Genomic DNA, 17,626 nt, shown 5'->3' with positions numbered 1-17,626 from the left:
CGAATATATTATAAATATTTAATCTAGAGGAGAAGAAGTCCCGCATTGTGCGAAATTATCTTGTTTTTCGTAAACAACACGTTGTAACTCTACGTGCTTCGGTGGTGCGTGTATGTCTAAGCATTTATCTTCTACAGAGAATGCACTGTACAATTTTCTCTCTGAAGAATATGTGCAAATACCACATTTTAAGGAAATATAGTGTTGCAGAGTAAAAACTACCACAAACCTATTAGAAATAGTTAATCTGGATGAGAAGAAATCCCTCATTGTGCGAAATTATCTTTTTTTTCCCTAAACAACATGTTGTAACTCTATTTGCTTTAGTGTTGTGTGTATGTCTAAGTGTGTATCTTCCACAGAGAATGCACTGTACAATTTTCTCTCTGAAAATTATCTGTGAATACCACATTTCAACGAAATACAGGTTTTCAGAGTAAAGACAAACATGAATATTTTAGAAATACTTAATCTGGTCGAGAAGAAATACCACTTTTGGGAAATTATCTTGTTTTTCCAAAACAACACCTTGTAACTCTATGCGTTTTGTTGTTGCATGTACGTCTAAGCGTGTGTCTTCCAGAGAGAATGAACTGGACAGTTTTCTCTCAGGAGTACATGTCCGAATAACATATTTAAAGGAAATCCAGTGTTGCCGAGTAAAGACAACCACGAATGTATTAGAAATACATAATCTGGACAAGAGGAAATCCCACATTTTGCAAAATTATCTTTTTTTTTCCTAAACAACATGTTGTAACTCTATGGGCTTTGGTGTTGCGTCTATGTCTAAGCGTGTATCTTCCACAGAGAATGCACTGTACAATTTTATCTCGGAAGAATATGCACGAATACCACATTTTAAGCAAATACAGTGTTGCAGAGTAAAGACAACCACGAATGTAGTAGAAATACTTAATCTGGACGAGAAGAAATCCCTCATTTTGTGAAATTAGCTTGTTTTTCCTAAACAACACGTTGTAACTCTATGTGCTTTGGTGTTGCCTGCTTGTCTAAGCCTGTATCTTCCAGAGAGAATGCACTGTACAATTTTCTCTTGGGAGTATATGTGCGAATACCATATTTAAAAAAATACAGTGTTGCAGAGTAAAGAAAACCACGAATGAATTGGAAATACTTAATCTGGGCAAGAAGAAATCCCGCATTATGCGAAATTATCTTGTTTTTCCTAAACAACAATTTGTAACTCTATGTGCATTGTTGTTGGGTGTATGTCTAACCGTGCATCGTCCACAGAGAATGCACGGTACACTTTTCTCTTCGAAGAATATGTGCGAATACCACATTTTAAGGAAATACAGTGTTGCAGAATAAAGACAACCACGAATGGATTAGAAATACTTAATCTGGACGAGAAGAAATCACACATTGTGCGAAATTTTCTTGTTTTTCCTAAACAACACGTTTTAATTTTATGAGCTTTGGTATTGCGTGTATGTCTAAGTATGTATCTTCCACAGAGAATGCACTGTACAATTTTCTCTCGGAAGAATATGTGCGCATACCATATTTTAAGGCAATAGAGTGTTGCAGAGTAAAGACAAACACAAATATATTAGAAATACATGTTCTCTATGAGAAGATATCCAGCATTGTGCGAAATTATCCTGTTTTTCATAAACAACACATTTTAATTCTATGTGCTTTGTTGTTGCGTGTATGTCTAAGCGTGTATCTTCCAAAGAGAATGTACTGACCAGTTTTCTATCGGGAGTATATGTGCGAATACCATATTTAAAGGAAATAAGTGTTGCAGTGTAAAGACAACCACGAATGTATTAGAAAGACTTTATCTGGCTGAGAAGAAATCCCTCATTTTGCGAAATTATCTTGTTTTTCCTAAACAACAATTTTTAACTCTATGGGCATTAAGTTTTTCGTGTTTATCTTCCAGAGAGAATGCACTGTACAGTTTTCTCTCAGGAGTACATGGGCGAATACCACATTTAAAGGAAATACAATATTGCAGAGTAAAGACAACCACGAATATTTTAAAATACTTAATCTGGACTAGAACAAATCCCTCATTGTGTGAAATTATCTTCTTTCTCCTAAACAACATGTTGTAACTCTACTTGCTTTACTGTTGCTTGTATGTCTAAGTGTGTATCTTCCACAGAGAACGCACTGTAAAATTTTTTCTCTGAAAAATACGTGCGAATACCACATTTTAAGCAAATACAGTGTTGCAGAGTAAAGACAACCACGAATATATTAAAATATTTAATCTAGAGGAGAAGAAATCCCGCATTGTGCGACATTATCTTGTTTTTCTAAGCAACACGTTGCAATTCTATGTGCTTTGGTGTTGTCTATATGTATAAGCATGTATCTTCCACACAGTATGCACTGTACAATTTTCTCTAGGAAGAATATGTGGGAATACCACATTTTAAGGAAATACAGGTTTGCAGAGTAAAGACAACCACGAATGTATTAGAATTACTTAATCTGGACGAGAAGATATCCTGCATTGTGCGAAATTATTTGGTTTTTCCTAATCAACACGTTGTAACACTATGTGCTTTGGTGTGCGTGTATGTCCAAGCGCGTATCTTCCACTGCTCTGTACAGTTTTCTCTTGGAAGAATATGTGCAAATACGACATTTTTAAAAAATACAGTGTTGCAGAGTAAAGACAACCACGAATGTATTAGAAATAGTTAATCGCGATGAGATGTAATCCCGAATTTTGCGAAATTATCTTGTTTTTCCCAAAGAACACGATGTAACTCTATGTGCTTAGGTGTTGCCTGTAAGTCTAAGCGTGTATTTTACACAGAGGTTGGACTGTACAGTTGTTATCTGAACTATATGTGCGAATACCACATTTTAACGAAATACAGTGTGGCAGAGTAAAGACAACCACGAAAGTATTAGAAATACTTAAACTGGATGAGAAGAAATCCCTCATTTTGCGAAATTATCTCGTATTCCTAAGCAACACATTGTAACTCTATGTGCTTTGGTGTTGTGTGTATGTCTAAGCATGTATCTTCCACAGAGAATGCACTGTACACTTGTCTTTCGGAACTATAAGTGCGAATAACACATTTTATGGAAATACAGTGTTGCAGAATAAAGAACACCATGAATGTATTAGAAATACTTAATAGCAACGAGAAGAAATCAGCATTATAAGAAATTATCTTGTTTTTTTCTAAACTTCAAGTTGTAACTCTATGTGCTTTGGTGTTGGGTGTACGTCTAAGTGTGTTTCTTTCACAGAGAATGCACTGTACAGTTTTCTCTCAGAAGAATATGTGCGAATACCACATTTTAAGGAAATACAGTGTTGCATTGTAAAGACAACCACAAATGTATTAGAAATACTTAATCTGGACGAGATGAAATCCCAAATTGTGCGAAATTATCTTGTTTTTCTTAAACAACACGTTGTAACTCTATGTGCTTTGGTGTTGCCTATATGTATAAGCGTGTATCTTCCACAGAGTATGCACTGTACAATTTTCTCTCGGAAGAATACGTTCGAATACCACATTTTAAGGAAATACAGGTTTGCAGAGTAAAGACAACCACGAATATTTTAGAAATACTTAATTACAAGGAGAAGAAATCACCCATTGTGCGAAATTACCTTGTTCTTCTCTGAAGAATATGTGCGAATACCATATTTTAAGGAAATACAGTGTTTCAGAGTAAAGACAAACACGAATGTATTAGAAATACCTACCTGGACAAAAAGAACTCCCGCATTGTGCGAAATTATTTGTGTTTCCTAAACAACACGTAACTATGTGTGCTTTGGGTTTGCATGTATGTCTAAGCGTGTATCTTCCACACAGAATGCACTGTACAGTTTTCTCTCAGAAGAATATGTGCGAATACCAAACTTTAAGGAAATACAGGGTTACAGAGTAAAGACTACCACGAATGTTTTAGAAATACTTAATATGGATGAAAAGAAATCCCTCCTTTTGCGAAATTATCTTGTTTTTCCTAAACAACACGTTGTAACTCTATGTGATATGGTGTTGTGTGTATGTCTAAGTGTTTATCTTCCACAGAGAATGCACTGTACAATTTTCTCTTGGAATAATATTTGCGAATACCACATTTTAAGGAAATACAGGCTTGCAGAGTATAACAATCACAAATGTTTTAGAAATACTTAATCGTTATAAAAAGAAAACACTCATTGTGCGAAATTATCTTGTTTTTCCTATACAAAACGTTGTAACTCTATGTGCTTTGGTGTTGGGTGTCTGTCTAAGCGTGTATCTTCCACAGAGAATGCACTGTACTGTTTTCTCTCTGAAGAATATGTGCGAATACCACATTTCAGGAAATACAGTGTTGCAGAGTAAAGACAACCAGGACTGTTTTAGTAATACTTAATCTGGACGAGAAGAAATTTCTAATGTTGAGAAATTATCTTGTTTTTCCTAAACTACACGTTGTAACTCTATGGGCTTTGGTGCTGCGTGTATGTCTAAGCGTGCATCTTCCACAGAGAATGAACTGTACAGTTTTCTCTTAGAAGAATATGTGCGAATACCACATTTTAAGGAAATACAGTGTAGCAGAGTAAAGACAACCACGAATGTATTAGAAATACTTAATCTGGACGAGAAGAAATCCCGCATTGTTCAAAATTATCTTGTTTTTCATAAACAACACGTTGCAACTCTATATGCTTTGCTGTTAAGTGTATGTCTAAGCCTGTATCTGCCACAGAGATTGCACTGTCCAATTTTCTCTCAGAAAAATATGTGCGAATACCACATTTTAAGGAAATACAGGGTTGCAGAGTAAAGACAACCATGAATGTTTTAGAAATACTTAATGCGGATGAGAAGAAAACCCTCATTTTGCGAAATAATCTTCTTTTTCCTAAACAACACATTGTAACGCTATGTGCTTTGGTGTTGCATGTATGTCTAAGCGTGTATCTTCCACAGAGAAAGCACTGTACAGTTTTGTTTCGGAACTATATGTGCGAATACAACATTTTAAGGAAATACAGTGTTGCAGAATAAAGGCAACCACGAATGTGTTAGAAATACTTAATAGCGACAAGGAGAAATCCCGATTTGTTAAAAATTATCTTGTTTTTCCTAAACAACACGTTGTAACTCTATGTGTACTTGTGTTGCCTGTACGTCTAGGCGTGTATCTTCCTCAGAGTATGCACTGTACAATTTTCTCTTGGAAGAATATGTGTACATACCACATTTTAAGGAAATACAGGGTTGCAGAGTAAAGACAACCAGGAACATATTAGAAATACTTAAACGCACAAGAAGTCTCGCATTGTACGCAATTATCTTGTTTTCCAAAACAGCACGTTGTAACTCTATGTGATTTGGTGTTGCGTGTATGTCCAAGCGTATATCTTCCACAGAGAATGCACTGTACAGTTTTCTCTCAGAAGAATATGTGAAAATACCACATTTTAAGGAAATACAGTGTGGCAGAGTAAAGACAACCACAAATTTATTAGATATACTTAATCTGGGCGAGAAGAAATCCCTCCTTTTGAGAAATATTCTTGTTTTTCCTAAACAACATGCTGTAACATAATGTGCTTTGGTGTTGCATGTATGTCTAGGCGTGTATTTTCCACAGAGAATGCACTGTACAGTTTCCTCCCCAAATATATGTGCAAATACAATATTTTAAGGAAATACAGTGCTGCAGAGTAAAGACAACCACGAATGTATTAGAAATACTTAATCTGGATGAGAAGGAATCCTGCATTGTGTGAAATTATCTTCTTTTTCATAAACAACACTTTGTAACTCTATGTACTTTGCTGTTACGTGTTTGTGTAACCCGGTATCTTCCACAGAGATTGCACTGTAAAATTTTCTCTCAGAAGAATATGTGCGAATACCACATTTTAAGGAAATACAGGGTTGCAGAGTAAAGACAACCACGAGTGTTTCAGAAATAATTAATGTGGATGAGAAAAAATCCCTCATTTTGCGAAATTATCTTGTTTTCCCTAAAAACACGTGAGTATAAGTGCTTTGGGGTTGCGTGTATGTCTAAGCGTGTATCTTCCACAGAGAATGCACTGTACAGTTTTCTCTCGGAAGAATATGTGCGAATACCACAGTTTAAGGAAATACAGGGATGTAGAGTAAAGACAACCACGAATGTTTTAGAAATACATAATCTGGATGAGAAGAAATCCCTCATTTTGTGAAATTATCTTATTTCTCCTAATCAATACGTTGTAACTCTGTGTTATTTGGTGTTGCTTGTATGTCTAAGCGTATATCTTCCACAGAGAATGTACTGTATAGTTTTCTTTCTGAAATATATGTGTGAATACCATATTTTAAGTAAATACAGTGTTGCAGAATAAAGACAACCACGAATGTATTAGAAATACTTAATCACGATGAGAAGAAATCCCACATTGTGCGAAATTATCTTATTTTTCCTAAACAACACATTGTAACTCTATGTGCTTTGGTGTTGGGTGTATGTCTAAGTGTGTACCTTCCACCGAGAATGCATTGTACTGTTTTCTCTTGAAAGAATATGTGCGAATACCACATTTTAAGAAATACAGTGTGGCAGAGTAAAGAAAACCACGAATGTAAAAGAAATACTTAATCTGGACGAGAAGAAATCCCTCACTTTTGAAATTATCTGTTTTTTTCTAAACAACACTTTGTAACTCAATGTGTTTTGGTGTTGCGTGTGTGTCTCAGCGTGTATCTTCCACAGAGTATGCACTCTACAGTTTTCTCTCGGGAGTATATGTGCAAATATCATATTTAAAAGAAATACAGTGTTTCAGAGTAATGACAACCACGAATATTTTAGAAATACTTAATCTGGACAAGAAGAAATGCTTCATTTGGTGAAATTATCTTGTTTTTCCTGAACAACACCTTGTTACTCTATGTGCTTTGGTGTTGCATGTATGTCTAAGCGTGTATCTTCCACAGAGAATGCTCTGAACTGTTTTATCATGAAATTATACGTTCAAATACCACATTTTAAGGAAATATAGTGTAGCAGAGTAAAGACAACCACAAATGTTTTAGAAATACTTAATCAGGATAGGAAGAAATCCTGCCTTGTGCGAAATTATCTTGTTTTTCCTAAACAACACATTGTAAATCTATGTGCTTTGATGCTGCCTGTATGTCTAAGCTTGTATCTTCCACAGGAATGCACTGTGCAATTTACTCTAGGAAGAATATGTGTGAATACCACATTTTAAGGAAATACAGGCTTGCAGAGTAAAGACAACCACGAATGGATTAATAATACTTAATTGCGACAAGAAGAAATCCCGCATTGTGCGAAATTATCTTATTTTTCCTAAACCATTCGTTGTAACACTATGTGCTTTGGTGTTGGGTGTATGTCTAAGCATGTACCTTCCACAGAGAATGCACTGTACAGTTTTCTCTCAGAAGAAGATGTGCGAATACAACATTTTAAGGAAATATAGGGTTGCAGTGTAAAGAGAACCATGAATATTTTAGAAATACTTAATAGCGACAAGGAGAAATCCCGATTGGTGTGAAATTATCTTGTTTTTTTCTAAACAACACGTTGTAAATCTATGTGCATTTGTGTTGCGTATATGTCTAAGCATGTATCTTGAACAGTGTATGCACTGTACAATTTTCTGTTGGAAGAATATGGTGCATACCACATTTCAAGGAAATACAGGTTTGCAGAGTAAAGACAAACATGAATGTTTTAAAAATACTTAATATGGATGAGAAGAAATCCCTAATTTTGCGAAATTATCATGTTTTTCCTAAACAAAACGTTGTAATTCTATGTGCTTTGGTGTTGGGTGTATGTCTAAGCATGTATCGTCCACAGAGAATGAACTGTACAGTTTTCTCTCTGAATAATATGTGTGAATAGCACATTTTAAGGAAATACAGTGTTGCAGAGTAAAGACAACCAGGAATATATTAGAAATACTTCATCGCTACGAGAAGAAATCCCGCATTGTGCAAAATTATCTTTGTTTTTCCTAAACAACATATTGTAACTCTATGTGTTTTGGTGTTGCGTGTATGTCTAGCGTGTATCTTCCTCAGAGAATGCACTGTAGAGTTTTCTCTGGAAAGTATATGTGCGAAGACCACATTTAAAGGAAATACAGTGTTGCAGAGTAAAGACAACCACGAATGTTTTAGATATACTTAATCTCGATGAGAAGAAATCCCTCATTTTTCAAAATTATCTTGTTTTTCCTAAACAACACGTTGTAACTCTATATGCTTTGGTGTTGCTTGTATGTCTAAGCGTGTATCTTCCACAGAAAAGGCACTGTACAGTTTTCTTTCGGAACTATATGTGCGAATCCCACATTTTAAGGAAATACAGTGTTGCAGAAAAGACCAATGTATTAGAAATACTTAATAGCGACAAGGAGAAATCCCGATTTGTGAGACATTATCATGTTTTTTTCTAAACAGCACGTTGTAACTCTATGTGCATTTGTGTTGCGTGTATGTCTAAGCATGTATCTTCCAGAGAGTATGCAATGTACAATTTTCCCTCTGAAGAATTTGTGTGAATACCACATTTTAAGGAAACACAGGTTACTAGAGTAAAGACAACCATGAATGTTTTAACAATACTTAATCTGGACGAGGAGAAATCCCTCATTTTCTGAAATTATCTTATTTTTCCTAAGCAACACGATGTAACTCTATGTGTTTTGGTGGTGCGTGTATCTCTAAGCCTGTATCTTCCACAGAGAATGCACTGTACAGTTTTCTTTCCGAACTATATGTGTGAATACTACATTTTAAAGAAATACAGTATTGCAGAAAAAAGACAACCATTAATGTATTAGAAATACTTAATTGCGACGAGAAGAAATCCCGCATTGTGCGAAATTATCTGGTTTTTCCTAACCATCCCATTGTAGCTCTATATGCTTTGGTATTGCTTGTATGTCTAAGCCTGTATCTGCCACAGAGATTGCACTGTACAATTTTCTCTCGGAAGAATATGTTTGACTACCACATTTTAAGGAAATACAGGGTTGCAGAGTAAAGACAGCCATGAATGTTTTAGAAATATTTAATCTAGATGAGAAGAAATCTTTCATTTTGAGAAATTATGATTTTTTTTCCTAAACAACACGTTGTGACTCTATGTGTTTTGGTGTTGCTTGTATGTCTAGCATGCATCTTCCACAGAGAATGCACTGTAGAGATTTTTCGTGAAAGTATATGTGTGAATACCACATTTTAATGAAATACAGTGTTGCAGAGTAAAGACAACCACGAATTTATTAGAATTCTTAATCTGGACAAGAGGAAATCAGGCATTGTGCGAAATTATCTTCTTTTTCCTAAACAACACTTTGTAATTCTATGTGCTTTGCTGTTACATGTTTGTGTAACCCTGTATCTTCCACAGAGATTGCACTGTACAATTTTCTCTCGGAAGAATATGTGCGAATACCAGGTTTTAAGGAAATACAGGGTTGCAGAGTAAAGACAACCACGAAAGTTTTAGAAATCCTTAATGTGGATGAGAAAAAATCCCTCATTTTGTGAAATCATCTTGTTTTTCCTAAACAACACGTTACAACTCTATGTGCTTTGGTGTTTCATGTATGTCTAAGCGTGTATCTTCCACAGAGAAAGCACTCTACAATTTTCTTTTGGAATTATATGTGCGAATACCACATTTTAAGAAAATACAGTGTTGCAGAATAAAAACAACCACAAATGTATTAGAAATACTCAATAGCGACAAGGAGAAATTCCGATTTGTTTGAAGTCATCTTGTTTTTCCTAAACAACATGTTGTAACTCTATGTGCATTTGTGTTGCCTGTATGTCTAAGCGTGTATCTTCCACAGAGTATGCACTGTACAATTTTCTCTTGGAAGAATATGTGTGCATACCACATTTTAAGGAAATACAGGGTTGCAGACTAAAGACAACCATGAATGTTTTAGAAATACTTAATCTGGACAAGAAGAAATCCCTCATTTTGCCAAATTATCATGTTTTTCCTAACCAAAAAGTTGTAACTCTATGTGCTTTGGTGTTGCGTGTATGTGTAAGCATGTATCTTCCACAGAGTATGCACTGTACAATTTTCTCTTGGAAGAATATGTGTGCATACCACATTTTAAGGAAATAAATGGTTGCGGAGTCAAGATAACCACGAATGTTTAAAAAATACTTAATCTGGACGAGAAGAATCCCTCATTTTGCAAAATTATCATGTTTTTCCTAACTAAAAAGTTGTAACTCTCTGTTCTTTGGTGTTGTGTGTATTTCTAAACATGTATCTTCCACAGAGAATGCACTGTATAGATTTCTCTTGTGAGTATGTGTGCGAATACCATATTTTAAGGAAATACAGTTTTGCAGAGTAAAGACAACCACGGATTTATTAGAATTACTTAATCTGGACGAGAAGAAATCACTCATTGTTCGAAATTATCTTGTTTTTCCTAAACAACACGTTGTAACTCTATGTGCTTTGGTGTTGCTTGTATGTCTAAGCCTGTATCTGCCACAGAGATTGCACTGTACAATTTTCTCTCGGAAGAATATGTGTGAATAACACATTTTAAGGAAATACAGGGTTGCAGAATAAAGAGAGCCATGAATGTTTTAGAATTATTTAATCTGGATGAGAAGAAATCCCTCATTTTTCAAAATTATCATTTTTTCCTAAACAACACGTTGTTACTCTATGTGCTTTGGTGTTGCGTGTATGTCTAAGTGTGTATCTTCCACAGAGAATGCACTGTACAGTTTTCTCACAGAAGAATATGTGCAAAAACCACATTTTAAGGAAATACAGTGTTGCAGAGTAAAGACAACCAGGAATGTATTAGAAATTCTTAATCTGGACAAGAAGAAATCCCGCATTGTGCGAAATTAGCTTGTTTTTCCTACACAACACGTTGTAACTCTATGTACTTTGGTGTTGCGTGTATGTCTAAGCCTGTATCTTCCTTAGAGAAAGCACTTTACATTATACTCAGAAGAATATGTGCGAATACCTCATTTTAAGGAAATACAATGTTGCAGAGTAGAGAAATCCACGAACATTCTAGAAATACTTAATCTCGACTAGAAGAAATGCCTCATTTTTCAAAATTATCTTGTTTTTCCTAAATAACACTGTGTAACTCTATGTGCTTTGCTGTTACGTGTATGTCTAAGCATGTATCTTCCACAGAGATTGCACTGTACAATTTTCTCTCAGAAGAATATGTGCGAATACCACATTTTAAGGAAATTCAGGGTTTTAGAGTAAAGACAACCATGAATGTTTTAGAAATACTTAATCTGGACGAGAAGAAATCCCTCAGTTTGAGAAAAATATCTTGTTTTTCCTAAACAAAACGTTGTAACTCTATGTGCTTTGCTGTTACGTGTATGTCTAAACCTGTATCTGCCCCAGAGATTGCACTGTACAATTTTCTCTCCAAAGAATATGTGCGAATACCGCATTTTAAGGAAATACAGCGTTGCACAGTAAAGACAACCACGAATGTTTTAGAAATACTTAATCTGGATGGGATGAAATCCCTCATTTTGCGAAATTATCTTGTTTTTCCTAAACAACACATTGTAACTCTATGTGCATTGGTGTTTCCTGTATGTCTAAGCATGTATCTTACACAGAGAAAGCACTCTACAGTTTTCTTCCAGAACTATATGTCCGAATACCACATTTTAAGGAAATACAGTGTTGCAGAATAAAGACAACCACAAATGTATTAGAAATACTTAATAGCGACAAGGAGAAATCCCGATTGGTGAGAAATTATCCTGTTTTTCCTAAACAACATGTTGTAACTCTATGTGCATTTGTGTTGCCTGTATGTCTAAGCATGTATCATCAACATAGAATGCACTGTACAGTTTTCTCTCAGACGAATATGTACGAATACCATATTTTAAGGAAATACAGTGTTGCAGAGTAAAGACAACCAGGAATATATTAGAAATACTTAATCACTACGAGAAGAAATCCCTCATTGTCCGACATTATCTTGTTTTTCCTAAACAACACGTTGTAACTCTATGTTCTTTGGTGTTGCGTGTATGTTTAAGCATGTATCTTCCACAGAGAATGCACTGTACAGATTTCTCTTGCAAGTATGTGTGTGAATACCATATTTTAAGGAAATACAGTTTTGCAGAGTAAAGACAACCACGGATTTATTGGAATTAGTTAATCTGGACGTGAAGAAATCACTCATTGTTCGAAATTATCTTGTTTTTCCTAAACAACATGTTGTAACTCTATGTGTTTTGTTGTTGCTTGTATGTATAACACTATATCTGCCCCAGAGATTGCACTGTACAATTTTCACTCAGAAGAATATGTGCGAATACCCAATTATAAGGAAATACAGGGTTGCAGAGTAAAGACAACCCCGAATTTATTAGAAATTCTTAATCTGGACGATGGGAAATCACGCATTGTGCGAAATTATCTTCTTTTTCCTAAACAACACTTTGTAACTCTATGTGCTTTGCTGTTACGTGTTTGTGTAATCCTGTATCTTCCACAGAGATTACACTGTACAATTTTCTCTCGGAAGAATATGTGCAAATACCACGTTTTAAGGAAATACAGGGTTGCAGAGTAAAGAAAACCATGAATGTTTTAGAAAAACTTAATGTGGATGAGAAAAAAAATCCCTCATTTTGGGAAATCATCTTATTTTTCCTAAACAACAAGTTATAACTCTATGTGCTTTGTCATTGCGTGTATGTCTAAGCGTGTATCTTCCACAGAGAAAGCACTCTACAATTTTCTTTCGGGACTATATGTGTAAATACCACATTTTAAAGAAATAGAGTGTTGCAAAATAAAGACAACCACAAATGTATTAGAAATACTTAATAGCGCCAAGGAGAAATCCCACATTTTGAGAAATTATCTTGTTTTTACTAAACTACATGCTGTAACTCTATGTGCATTTGTGTTGCATGTATGTCTAAGAGTGTGTCTTCCACAGAGCATGCACTGTTCAATTTTCTCTTAGAAGAATATGTGTGCATACCAAATTTTAAGGAAATACAGGTTTGGAGAGGAAAGATATCCATGAATGTTTTAAAAATACTTAATCTGGACGAGAAGAAATCCCTCATTTTGCAGAATTATCATGTTTTTCCTAAACAAAACGTTGTAACTCTATGTGCTTTGGTGGTGCGTGTATGTCTAAGCATATATCTTCCACAGAGAATGCACTGTAAATTTTCTCTTCGAGGAATATGTGCAAATACCACATTTTAAGGAAATACAGTGTTGCAGAGTAAAGACAACCAGGAATATATTAGAAATACTTAATCACTACGAGACGAAATCCCTCATTGTGCGACATTATCTTGATTTTCCTAAACAACATGTTGTAACTGTATGTTCTTTGGTGTCATGTGTATGTCTAAGCGTGTACATTCCACAGAGAATGCACTGTACAGTTTTCTCTTGGAGTATGTGTGCGAATACCATATTTTAAGGAAATACAGTTTTGCAGAGTAAAGGCAACCATGAGTTTATTAGAAATACTTAATCTGGACGAGAAGAAATCACGCATTGTACGAAATTATCTTGTTTTTCCTACACAACACGTTGTAACTCTATGTGCTTTGGTGTTGCGTGTATGTCTAAGTCTGTATCTTCCACAGAGAAAGCATTGTACAATTTTCTCTTGGAAGAATATGTGCGAATACCACATTCTAAGGAAATAGAGTGTTGCATAGTAAAGACAACCATGAATGTTTTAGAAATACTTAATCTGGACGAGAAGAAATCCCTCATTTTGCGAAATTATCATGTTTATCCTAACTAAAAAGTTGTAACTCAATGTTCTTTGGTGTGTGGTTATGTCTAAGCATGTAACTTCCACAGAAAATGTACTGTACAGTTTTCTCTCAGAAGAATATGTGTGAATAACACATTCAAAGGAAATATGGTGTGGCAGAGTAAAGACAACCACGAATGTATTCGAAATATTTAATCTGGATGAGAAGGAATCCCTTATTTTGAGAAGTTATCTTGTTGTGCCTACACAACACCTTGTAACTCTATGTGCTTTGCTGTTATGTATATGTCTAAGCCTGTATCTGCCACAGAGATTGCATTGTACAATTTTCTCTAGGAAGAATATGTGTGAATACCACATTTTAAGGAAAAACAGGGTTGCAGAATAAACACAACCACGAATGTATTAGAAATACTTAATCTGGACGAGAAGAAATCCCTCATTTTGACAAATTATCTTTTTTTTCCTAAACAACACGTTGTAACTCTATGTGCTTTGCTGTTGCATATATGTCTAAGCATGTATCTTCCACAGAGCATGCACTGTACAGTTTTCTCATCAAAGTATATGTGTGAATACCACATTTTACGTAAATACGTTGTTGCAGACTAAAGACAACCACGAATGTATTAGACATATATAATCTGGAAGAGAAGAAATCCCGCATTGTGCGACAGTATCTTGTTTTTCCTAAACAACACGGTGTAACTCTATGTGCTTTGCTGTTACATGTATGTCTAAGCATGTATCTTCCACAGAGATTTCAGTGTACAATTTTCTCTCAGAAGAATATGTGGGAATACCACATTTTAAGGAAATACCGTGTTGCAGAGTAAAGACAACGATGAATGTTTTAGAAATACTTAATCTGGATGAGAAGAAATCCCTCATTTTTGCGAAATTATCTTGTTTTTCCTAAATAACATATTGTAACTCTATGTGCTTTGTTGTTGCATGTATGTCTAAGCGTGTACCTTCCACAATGAAAGCACTGCACGGTTTTCTTTTAGAACTATATGTGGAAATACCACATTTTAAAGAAATAGAGTGTTGCACAATAAAGACAATAACAAATGTATTAGAAATACTTAATAGCGCCAAGGAGAAATCCCACATTTTGCGAAATTATCTTGTTTTTACTAAACTACATGTTGTAACTCTATGTGCATTTGTCTTGCGTGTATGTCTAAGAGCGTGTCTTCCACAGAGTATGCACTGTTCAATTTTCTCTTAGAAGAATATGTGTGCATACGAAATTTTAAGGAAATACAGGGTTGGAGAGGAAAGATATCCATGAATGTTTTAAAAATATTTAATCTGGACGAGAAGAAATCCCTCATTTTGCAAAATTATCATGTTTTTCCTAAACAAAACGTTGTAACTCTATGTGCTTTGGTGGTGTGTGTATGTCTAAGCATATATCTTCCACAGAGAATGCACTGTAAAGTTTTCTCTACCAGAAATATGTGCAAATACCACATTTTAGGAAATACAGTGTTGCAGAGTAAAGATAACCAGGAATATATTAGAAATACTTAATCACTAGAAGAAGAAATCCTACATTGTACGACTTTATGTTGATTTTCCTAAACAATACATTGTAACTGTATGTTCTTTGGTGTTGCGTGTATGTCTAAGCATGTATCTTCCACAGAGAATGCACTGTACAGATTTCTCTTGGAGTATGTGTGCGAATTCCATATTTTAAGGAAATACAGTTTTGCAGAGTAAAGACAACGATGAGTTTATTAGAAATACTTAATCTGGACGAGAAAAATCAGGCATTGTACGAAATTGTCTCGTTTTTCCTACACAACACGTTGTAACTCTATGTGCTTTGGTGTTGCGTGTATGTCTAAGTCTGTATCTTCCACAGAGAAAGCATTGTACAATTTTCTCTTGGAAGAATTTGTGCGAATACCACATTTTAAGGAAATACCGTGTTGCATAGTAAAGACAACCATAAATGTTTTAGAAATACTTAATCTTGAGGAGAAAAAATCCTTCATTTTCGAAATTATCATGTTTATCCTAACAAAAATGTTGTAACTCATTGTGCTTTGGTATTGGGTTATGTCTAAGCGTGTAACTTCCACAGAGAATGTACTGTACAGTTTTCTCTCAGAAGAATATGGGCGAATAACACATTCAAAAGAAATATCGTGTGGCAGAGTAAAGACAACCACGAATGTATTCGAAATATTTAATCTGGATGAGAAGGAATCCCTTATTTTGAGAAATTATCTTGTTTTGCCTACACAACATGTTGTAACTCTATGTGCTTTGCTGTTACGTGTATGTCTAAGCCTGTATCTGCCACAGAGATTGCATTGTACAATTTTTTCTAGGAAGAATATGTGTGAATACCACATTTTAAGGAAAAAGAGGGTTGCAGAATAAACACAACCACGAATGTATTAGAAATACTTAATCTGGACAAGTAGAAATCCCTCATTTTGACAAATTATCTTGTTTTTTTAAACAACACGTTGTAACTCTATGTGCTTTGCTGTTGCATGTATGTCTAAGCATGTATCTCCCACAGAGCATGCACTGTACAGTTTTCTCCTCAAAGTATATGTACGAATACCACATTTTACGTAAATACGTTGGTGCAGACTAAAGACAACCACGAATGTATTAGACATATATAATCTGGACAAGAAGAAATCCCATATTGTGCGAAAGTATCTTGTTTTTCCTAAAGAACACGTTGTAACTTTATGTGCTTTGCTGTTACGTGTATGTCTAAGCATGTATCTTCCACAGAGATTTCAGTGTTCAATTTTCTCTCAGAAGAATATGTGGGAATACCACATTTTAAGGAAATACCGTGTTGCAGAGTAAAGACAACGACGAATGTTTTAGAAATACTTAATCTGGATGAGAAGATATCCCTCATTTTGCGAAATTATCTTGTTTTTCCTAAATAACACATTGTAACTCTATGTGTTTTGTTGTTGCTTGTATGTCTAAGCGTGTACCTTCCACAATGAAAGCACTGCACAGATTTCTTTCCAAACTATATGTGGAAATACCACATTTTAAAGAAATAGAGTGTTGCAGAATAAAGACAACCACAAATGTATTAGAAATACTTAATAGCGCCAAGGAGAAATCCCACATTTTGCGAAATTATCTTGTTTTTCCTAAACAACATGTTGTAACTCTATGTGCATTTGTGTTGCGTGTATGTCTAAGAGTTTGTCTTCCACAGAGTATGCACTGTTTAATTTTCTCTTAGAAGAATATGTGTGCATACCAAATTTTAAGGAAATACAGGGTTGGAGAGGAAAGATATCCATGAATGTTTTAAAAATACTTAATCTGGACGAGAAGAAATCCCTCATTTTGCAAAATTAGCATGTTTTTCCTAAACAAAACATTGTAACTCTATGCGCTTTGGTGGTGCATGTATGTCTAAGCATATATCTTCCACAGAGAATGCATTGTAAAGTTTTCTCTCCGGGGAATATGTGCAAATACCACATTTTAAGGAAATACAGTGTTGCAGAGTAAAGACAACCAGGAATATATTAGAAATACTTAATCACTAGGAGAAGAAATCCCAGATTGTGCGACATTATCTTGATTTTCCTAAACAACACGTTGTAACTGTATGTTCTTTGGTGTTGCGTGTATATCTAAGCATGTATCTTCCACAGAGAATGTACTGTACAGATTTCTCTTGGAGCATGTGTGCGAATACCATATTTTAAGGAAATACAGTTTTGCAGAGTAAAGACAACGATGAGTTTATTAGAAATACTTAATCTGGACCAGAAGAAATCCCTCATTTTGCAAGATTATCATGTTTTTTCTAAACAAAACGTT

This window comes from Apodemus sylvaticus, chromosome 17, assembly GCF_947179515.1.
Source record: "Apodemus sylvaticus chromosome 17, mApoSyl1.1, whole genome shotgun sequence".
NCBI classification, from domain to species: Eukaryota; Metazoa; Chordata; class Mammalia; order Rodentia; family Muridae; genus Apodemus; species Apodemus sylvaticus.
The sequence above is the reverse complement of the archived record's forward strand: the minus strand, read 5'-3'. Positions refer to the sequence as shown.